Below are 10,296 nucleotides of genomic sequence, written 5' to 3' on the forward strand. Positions count from 1 at the left end.
TGCGAACGGGTTTGGTATCTCATAGGTATGTTGGAAGCTTGTGGAGCAGAGGTTTGTAAAGAAGAAGGCAGTAATAATGTGATCTACGGGACTTTAGAGAGGTCCAGCCGACCTTCTGATACAGGATGCAGTGATAACTATTACAATTGTCACCTGTAATAAAGCAAAGAGCACTATGGTAGATGGCATCCAATGGTTTAAGAGTAGTGCCTGCTGCATTCTGGTTAATGGCGTCACCATAGTCAAGAACTGGCAGGAAAGTTGACTGCACAATCTGCTTCCTGCTGATCATGGAGAGGTAATATCTATTTCATAAAAAAATGTAGCTTTTTAACTAGCTCATCCATATGTTTTTATTTTATTTCTATTTTTATCAATAGAAATGCCCAGATATTTATAGGCGGGAACTAAATCTGATTGCAGCTCTAACATAGCTTGGTCAACAGTCGGTGCAATGGCATATATAACCGTATAATTTGCATACAGATGAATATTACACGATTGAATAAATAGACCAATATTATTTATATAAATAGTAAAGTGAACAGGTTCCAACACTGACCCTTGCGGTACACCTTTACAGAATAAGGAAACTAGACTTGACACCACCAGAAAGGACACATTGTGTCTTGTCTGTCAGATAGCTCTTGAACCATTTACAATACTCTTTGTCCAGGCCCATTTCAGACAGTTGTTGAATGAGTAGGGAATGGTCAACTGTGTCAAATGCCTTTGACAGCTCTATAAATAGGGCAGTATTTCAGGATCTAGGCAATTTAACACCATCTAAAACAAGCATTGTGGCTGAAATCTACTCTGTCCAGGTCTAAAACCAAACTGGTGCATATTTAGTTAAAAACGTTCTTAGCTGGGAGATTGTGAGGGATTCTAGTAACTTGGCTAGGCAAGATAACATAAGAGATTGGGCGGCAATTATCTAAGTCGAAAAGATCTCCGCCTTTATGTAGGTGAGGACGTTCTGCTTTCTAAATCTTAGGAATAACACCAGTAACAATTGTCTGGTAAAAAAATACAGGTTAAAGGTTCAACAATGAGAGTGACAGAGAGCTGTACTAAGAAGGGGTCAAGTGAATTAGCCTCTGTGTATTTTGTAACATCAATCTTTAGCAAGGCACTTCTACGATGTCTACATCAAATGGTTGAAATGAAAATAATGTGCGTCTGTTAGAGCATCATTATTTCAGAGACTATCCTTTCAAACAGGTGGCCTGCTGAAGCAAATTGGTTATTGGAAGCACGACAAATGCCCATTTAGTCTAATATGGGACCAGAGGCTGGAAAAACCTGTGGGGGCAACGAGGGGGTGGAGTTTGGTTTCAATGTTTTGACCACTTTTCTAACCAGAGATAGACATCTATTTCTCAAATGTCTGAAGGACAGCCAATCAGGCGTAAGTATACGCCAAACATTTCCCCAAATGCTACCTTTTCCTTAAAGGGACGTGCCTCTTAGCACCAGAAATGGCAAGAATGGTAAGTACAAATAACCTAATGCAGTCAGAACTGGCAGATACTGTACCTCACATAAACAGTATGGAAATGAAAAGACAAGTTGAAAGGTTGTATCACTTTAAACCTGTCATACAGTATGGACAGCATGTGTGCACTGTCTGCACATCACCTCACACTAGTTACAGTGTCACAACACAAACTCTGAGGGTTCCATCACATGCACTACAACTATTTTTTAGGAGATTGCATGGAACACTCAGCATGTTCATGTTCACATTTAGTTTTCATTAAATACTTCTTACAACAAGCACATACTGTGCACAAGCTTAAACACAAACACACACACAGTCACAAAGTTTCCTATTGACATAAGTGCACCGATCCTGAGAGACCCTTGAGTGGTCCATTGTGTCCACACTCAATGATGAAGGAACATTCTGTGTTACATCAAATATTCACATAGCACTGTATATACATACACACATTCGCACGCACGCACGCACGCACACACACACACACACACACACATACGCACACACACACACACACACACACACACACACACACACACACACACACACACACACACACACACACACACACACACACACACACACACATAAACTCAGACAAGTTTAGCTGAGGAGGTTTGGTGAACTAGCTTTGGCCGAGGAGACCTCAATGATGGGCTAACGCTAACGCACGTTTCTGATGCAAACTTTAATGACAAGCTAACGATGCATAGGAGAGAGAAGTTGTATTGCCGTCATACATCACTCGTCTGTTTGTAGGCCTTAATAATTATATCCCATTGGGCACAGACGCCAATTCAACGTCTATTCCACGTTGGTTCAAAGTAATTTCGTTGAAATGACCTGGAAACAACATTGATTCAATGCAGACACTGAGGTGATGTGTCAGCGCTTTTCTCTCTCTTTCTCTATCTCTGATGTTTTTTGTTTAAAATGTCCCCCCCTGTTTTTTTGCCAACTAATTCCTAGCAATGTTAGTGTGTAAATATTAGCGTTGTTATAAGCAGCTAGCTTCTTGGTAGCAAGTTATACGTTTGGGAGATTTGGAACTTATCGGGGCTAAAGCCAACTATAAAATGTCTAGGTGACTAAGTAGTGTTACAGAGAAACAACAACAAATGAATAAAAAAAGTGTATTTTTTTGTATAACATGAAAAATCTTAGGGGCGTTGTGCCCCTGTATCCCCTATGAGCATGACGCCCCTGTATCCCCTATGGGCATGACGCCCCTGTATCCCCTATGGGCATGACGCCCCTGTTCTCACTTAACAGTACATTTCTCTGCAAACTGTGTTCCACTTGGTGAAAAGCTCTGCTTAGACTCACTGTACTTTGTCTCAGCCATTAGGTCTCTCTGAGACCTCATGCACACAAACATCTAGATTCCCCTCTCACACACACATACAGACACAGCAGTATGGCAGTTATATTTAGGTGCTTCATATTGTCCAGAAGGCCCACTGTCAGAGGTTGAAATGAATGGCTGTTTATATTAAGAGCCTGGTTTAATGAATTAGAATACTGCCTGGCCATGTCAAAGCCCAGACTCATACAGACCAGACCCCATCCCCCCTCTCCCGCCCTCTCCAGCCTCTCGCCCCCTTAGACGGTCGGTGAGTCACCCTGATTGCGTCCTTCGGGACGGGCGAGCCAGGGATGCCCGACACCCCTTGGAGGGGTCCTGTTCATTTGGGAAGGTCATCTGGCTGGGGCTAGGTCTGGGAGACCCCTCCCCCCTCTTTCTCTCTCTTCCTCTCAATTCAATTCAATTCAATAGACTTTATTGACATGGCATGTTAAATGACTTACATTGTGAAAGTATACATATAACAAAAATGGTGGGACCAACAGTAATAATGATAATCAAATCAAATTGGTCACATACACATGGTTAGCAGATATTAATGCAAGTGTAGCGAAATGCTTATGCTTCTAGTTTCGACAGTGCAGTAATATCTAACAAGTAATCTTAACAATTCCCAACAACTACCTAGTAATCACAAATCTAAAGGGGTGAATGAGAATATGTACATACAGTTGAAGTCAGAAGTTTACATACACCTTAGGCAAATACATTTATATTCAGTTTTTCACAATTCTTGACATTTAATCCTAGAAAATGTCCCTGTTTTAGGTCAGTTAGGATCACCACTTTATTTTAAGAATGTGAAATGTCAGAATATATGTTTATTTATTTATCCATTATTTTACCAGGTAAGTTGACTGAGAACATGTTCTCATGTACAGCAACAACCTGAGGATGAATGAGCCAATTGTAAACTGGGGATTATTAGGTGAATGTGATGGTTTGAGGGCCAGATTGGGAATTTAGCCAGGACACTGGGGTTAACACCCCTACTCGTACAATAAGTGTCATGGGATCTTTAATGACCTCAGAGAGTCAGTTTAACATCCCATCTGAAAGACAGCACCCTACACAGGGCAGTGTCCCAATGGGATATTTTTTGGACCAGAGGACAGAGTGCTTCCTACTGGCCCTCCAACACCAATTCCAGCAGCATCTGGTCTCCCATCCAGGGACTGACCAGGACCTACCCTGCTTAGCTTCAGAAGAAAGCCAGCAGTGGTATGCGGGGTGGTATGCTGCTGGCTAATAATAGCAGAGAGAAGGATTTATTTAAGTTTTTAGTGCTTTTATCACATTCCCAGTGGATCAGAAGTGTACATACACTCAATTAGTACTTGGTAGCATTTCCTTTAAATTGTTTAACTTGGGTCAAATGTTTCAGGTAGCCTTCCACAAGCTTCACACAATAAGTTGGGTGATTTTTGTCCCATTCCTCCTGACAGAGCTGGTGTAACTGGGTCAGGTTGTAGGCCTCCTTGCTTGTACATGCTTTTTCAGTTCTGCCCACACATTTTCTATAGGATTGAGGTCAGGGCTTTGTGATGGTCACTCCAATACCTTGACTTGTTGTCCTTAAGCCATTTTTCCACAACTTTGGAAGTATGCTTGGGATCATTGTCCATTTGGAAGACCCATTTGTGACCAAGCTTTAACTTCCTGACCGATGTCTTGAGATGTTGCTTCAATATATCCACGTCATTTTCCTTCCTCATGAAGCCATCTGCCACACATTATGGCTTTTCACCCAATAAATATTGCATTTTTACTTCATCTTTTATAGTTTTTGATAATTTTGGGGAAGAAAGATTATCTTTGGTCTGAGTATTTGTCACAGTGTAATAGGAAATGCAGCTCTGTCTCTACCTCTCCCCTGGAGCAGAGTGAGCACAGCCTGTCCTCTCTGGGTAGCCAAGTTTGTCTGTAACGACAGGTCTCTATAGCCAGACTATGCTCAACTGAGTGTTTTCCTCAGTTTTCTATCAGCCACAGTGGTCAGATTGTCTGCCACCATGTACTGTCTGTTTAGAGCCAAATAGCATTGATGTTTACTTCGATTTTTTGTGTTCTTTCCAATTGGTCATATATTTTTCTTTTTGCTTTGAGATTATTTGGTTGGGCCAGATTTTCTGAGTGCTGTCCGGAGGCTCTATGGGGTTGGTTTGGGTTAATGAACTGAGCCTCAGAACCAGTTGACTGAGGGGAATCTTCTCTTGTTTCATCTCTTGACATTGTACGGGCTTGTGTGATGGAATGTTTTGGGGTCACTTGTTTTTAGATTGTTGTAAAATTTGATGGCCCTTTTTTCTATTCGTATAAGGAGCGGGTATTGGCCCAATTCTGCACTACATGGGTTATTTAGAGTTTTTCTTTGCACTTGCAATACAGTCTTGCAAAACTCTACATGCAGTATTTCGATTGGATGTTTGTCCCATTTGGTAAATTCATTATTAGAGAGGGGACCCCATACTTCGCTGCCATTTATAGCAATTCGTTCTATAACTGATTGGAACATTTTGAGCAAGATTCTAATTGGAATTTCGATTTCAATGTTCCTTTTAATGACATAGAATACTCTTCTTGCTTTGTCTCTCAGCTCCTTCACAGCCAGGTGAAAGCTACCTGTGCTGCTGATATTTAGTCCTAGATACGTGTAGTTTTTGGTGCGTTCTAATAGAACTGTGTCCAATTAGAATTTATATTTGTGATCCTGATTTCCTGACCTTTTTTGGATTATCATAATATTCAGAACCTGCGCAGATGATCTAGATGCTGCTGTAACCCCTCCTTACTTGGAGACAGTAGCACCAGGCCATCTGCGTACAGCAGACACTTGATTTCAGTGTTGTGTAGGGTGAGACCAGGTGCTGCAGATTCTTCTGATGTTTTTGCCAATTCATTAATGTAGATGTTAAATAGTGTTGGACTTATTGTGCAACCCTGTTTCACTCCACGTCGCTGAGAGAAGAAGTCTGTTTGCTTGTTGCCAATTTTAACCACACATTTGCTTTTAGTGTACATTGATTGAATAACATCATGTTTTCCCTACAATGCTACTTTCTATTAGTTGAAAAAAAAAATTGTGCCAAATTGAATCAAATGCTTTCTTGAAGTCTACAGTAGATGTTGCCTTTGTTTTGGTTTACTTGTTTGTCAATTAGAGTGTGTAAATGTGGTCTGTTGGATGATAATAAATCTGGATTCTGCTCAGGAAGTTGTGTACATCAAGAAAATTCCCTAGTCTGCCATTTATAATATTGCAGAGACATTTCCCCAAGTTGCTGTTAACCCAAATTTCTCTGTAATTCTTTGGGTCAAATTTGTCTCCATTTTTATAGATTGGTGCGATACATCCTTGGTTCCAAATGTCAGGGAAAATACCTGCAGTGACTATAATGTTGAAGAGTTTGACAATAGCCAATTTGAATTTGTGGTCTGTATATTTGACCATTTCATTTAAAATACCATCAGCACCACAGGTATTTTTGGGTTGGAGGGTGCATCGTTTTTCCAATAATTCTACTTCTGTGATTGGGGTATCCACAGGATTCTGATAGTCTTTGACTGCTGATTCAAGGATTTTTTTCATTTTTCTAGTATATCTTTTTGTTATGTTACTGCAGAGGTTTGCAAAGTGATTTCTCCACATATCCCACTTTGGATAGCCAATTCCTCATGATGAGGTTTGTTGAAATGTATTCTAATTATCTCCCAGAAGTGGTTTGATTATATGGATTCCTCAGTTACATCCAACTGATTTAAAATGTTCTGTTCTTTTTTGTTCTTAGGGTGTGTTGGTATTGCTTCAGTGTTTCCCCATATTGAAGGCGTATATTTTTGTTGCCTGGTTTTGTGTTTTTGATTAGATATATTTTTCAATGACTTCCTTAGATTTTTGCAGTCATTATCAAACCATTTTCATTATCTATTATTTTTGGTTTGTTCTTATGTTTCTTTAGATTAGCCAAATAGTCTAATTTGTCAAATATAAAGTTTATGTTCCAAACAGCCAAATGTACACCTTCATTGGTGTAGGAGAATGTTAAGGCTAAAAAGTTGTCCAGGAGAGATTGTATTTTTTGGCTACTAATTGGTTTTTGGTAGTGTTTTGTACTGTTTGCACTCCAGCCTGTTTAGTACTATGTCATTTATTGGGCAGTGATCCTTCATGGTTGGGTTCCACTCTTCTGAGATACACTGTGATTTTACTGTGGTCTGAGAGAGGTGTAAGTGGGCTGACTGTGAAGGCTCTGAGAGACTCTGGGTTGAGGTCGGTGATAAAGTAGTCTACAGTGCTGCTGCCAAGGGAAGAGCTGTAGGTGTACCTACCAAGAGAGTCCCCTCTTAGCCTACCATTGCCAGTGTTCGATAGAGCTTCAGGAGCTGTGCTCTAATTTAGTTTCACTTTGTCATAATTGTTTCTGGGGGGGTATGTGGGGAGAGAAAGGTTGTTGCTTCTCGGTAGGTGTTCATCCCCATGACTGTTAATGGTGTCTAGTTATTCTGCTGTTCTAGCATTGAGGTCTCCACAGACCAGTACGTTGTATTGGGCCTGAAAGTGACTAATCTCCCCCTCAGAATGGAGAAACTATTTTCATTGAAGTAGGCTGACTGAGTGGGGGAATGTATGTGGCACAGAGGAAGACTTTTTTATCTGTTAAGATAACCTCCTTGTTGATTTTTAACCAGATAAAGAATTATCCTATAGTTAGTTCAAATTTATACCATACTAGCATTCCCCCTGAGTCTCTGCCCTGTGTGATTTTAATTTGGTGGATGGTATTTTCTTCAAAATTAGAAGAAAATACAGGTTGAACAAGTACTTTTAAAATAGGATTTTTCAATTAACGTAAACTCGTATTATGCAAATTATATTTGTTTATCATTTAAGATAGCATTTGTGTCATGCCACATGGGTGGGTGTAGTGTGAGGATGGTGGAGGTCTTGTGCTCATCTTACCATGACCCTCGGCCTATCACATGTGAGCATAGTAGACTCATCATGTGTTTAATGTCACTCATTTGGTTGGTGGGGGCTGGGCCAGTTGCTCCTCTCACAGCCTGTGCATAGCTCTGCCTGCCGGGCTGTGGCTCCTCCAGCTGTGGGTCTGCGGTGGTGGAAGGGAGGGTCGGTGTAGGCCTCGTCTGGGTGGATCTGAAGATGGGCTGGGGTGATCTATGCTGCGCTGGCTGTGGTGGGCATTGAGGCTGGTGGTGCTGTGGCCTTGGCTGGGGGGGTCCAGGGTGCTTGTCCGGGGTGATGTCTCTGTGATCTCAGGGGGTGGAGATTGCTCCGCTGTTCTGGGTGGAGAGGTCGGGCTGCGGTTTAAAGCGACGTCTTTGAGAGTCTGGATGCGGACTGTTTCCCTGTACAGGTGAACATGGTCATAGAGACAGTACAGATCGAGGGTGGGATGGTGGGCTAGGTGTACATTGGGTCGCAGGGCACAGTCCCGGGAGTGGCTGGCATTTATTCTTTAGATTTTGGAGAAGAAGAAAAAACACAGGAAATGTACATAACAATAACGATGCTATATACAGGATGTCCCGGGTACCGAGTCAATGTGCAGGGGTACAGGTTAGTCAAGGTCATTTGTATAGTGACTATGCATAGATAATAAACAGCGAGCACCAGCAGTGTAAAAACAAATAACTACCCAGACTATGTAAATAGTCTGGGTAGTTATTTGATTAATTGTTCAGTAGTCTTATGGCTTGGGGGTAGAAGCTGTTAAGGAGCCTTTTGGCCCCAGATTTGGCACTCCGGTACCACTTGCCGCGGTTGTAGAGAGAACAGTCTATGACTTGGGGGCTGGAGTCTTTGACCATTTTTAGGGCCTTCCTCTGTCACCCCCTAGTATATAGGTCCAGGACGGCAGGAAGCTTGGCCCCAGTGATGTACCGGGCCATACACACTACCCTCTGTTGTGCCTTACGGTCAGATGCAGAGCAGTAGCCATACCAGGCGGTGATGCAACTGGTCAGGATGCTCTCCATGGTGCAGCTGTATAACTTTTTGAGGATAAAACTAACAAAATAGCACAGTTAGGAGACCGTAAAATAGCAGCCATCCCCTCCGGCGCCATTGGGTCAACAGGACATTGTCAGCCAGTGTTTCTTCTGGACTGGTGGGTAGAGTGGGGGCTGGTGGGTGTTGTAGCTGGGGTGTGGCTTTTCTGTGCCGGTGCCGCTGTCAGTGGGAGGCTGTTCTGTGGGCTGGGGGAGGTGTGCAGCAGGCAGGGCTGGGGAGGCCTAGCTGGCTGAAGTGGGCTCCTCTGCTGTGTGAGTTCTCTGTTCCCTTTCTCTCCTGCAGCTCCTCTCTTAGTGTGGTCATCCCCTTATTACTGCTCTGCCTATCTTTTTGGAGCTCTCTCAACTCTTTTGTTAGATCAGCCAGTTCTCTCACTCTCTCTCTCTTGCTGGACTTCTTTCAGCTGTGTTGCAAGGCTGCTGTCCTGCTCTGTCCTCACCGAGGTTAGGAGCTCCTCTAACGTGTGGATGTCTGGTTTCTGTTTGCTCACACTCTCCCTAAGCAGAACCACCTCACCCTCCAGTCTGGTGAACTCATCTCTCATGGCAGCAATGGTGGTAAGGAGGGCCAGAGCCTGCTTTGCACTGAGGGGGTTGCTCTCTTCCTGGGGCGTGTCCTCCACAATGGTGGGAAGAGAGGTGCTGGATGTGCCTTTTTGGGTGGGGATAGTGGGGGTGAGAGTGGTGCTGTTGGAGTTTCTCTTGTGGGATGGAGTGCCACTAGTGGGGTGCTTCTCTCTCTCTGCTCTGTCCTTCATTGTCTGAAAGTCTGTTTCAAACAGCCTAAGGTTACCTTGCACCACGACAGTCCCAGTCTTGTAGAGGTTGATTGTTATCAGGGTGCTGTCAGGGTGGTCTGTCTTTTTGACTTTCAGCTTACAGATTCCCTCTTTCTTTATGGATGGGTAGTGAGAGCAGACTGCTGAGCGCCATGCCTTTGGCTGGTTAGTGAGAAAGATGAGATTAATCACATCATCATTTTTGTATAGGTCTGAGAAAAGTGTTTCTGGCCTTCCCCTTAGTAGTTTCTGTTTAAAAGCTTTCCTCATTGTCATTTTTGGCCTCTGGAGAGTAGTGAATGGACTCAGCACTGAGGGGGAGTGGGGACATGGTGCCTGTGGACTCTGTTACTGCTGCTGCTGCTCTGTTCTGCTTCTGTTTTGTTGCCATGACAACCATTTTTGTTTGTCTGCTGCTGTTGCTAGCTAGCTCTAAATTAGCTCAAAACCCAGCAAAAAGAATGAAATGAAGACATGTATTTTATTTATTTATTATTATTATTTATTTATTTATTTATTTTGTCATTCTTTTTCTTTTGTTTTGTTTAAAAAAAACATTTTGCCCTTTTTCGTGGAATCCAATTGGTAGTTACAGTCTTGTCCCATCGCTGCAACTC

At 42.6% G+C, this 10,296-nt stretch overlaps 1 pseudogene; it reads right to left on the minus strand.

Annotated features, from left to right (window-relative positions):
• Positions 1-7,826: 7,826 nt before the first annotated feature.
• On the minus strand, positions 7,827-10,070 carry LOC149984657 (uncharacterized; annotated as a pseudogene).
• Positions 10,071-10,296: the final 226 nt, after the last annotated feature.

The sequence above is a fragment of the Oncorhynchus mykiss genome, chromosome 3, assembly GCF_057628025.1.
Source record: "Oncorhynchus mykiss isolate SJ-2025 chromosome 3, ASM5762802v1, whole genome shotgun sequence".
Lineage (NCBI taxonomy): Eukaryota > Metazoa > Chordata > Actinopteri > Salmoniformes > Salmonidae > Oncorhynchus > Oncorhynchus mykiss.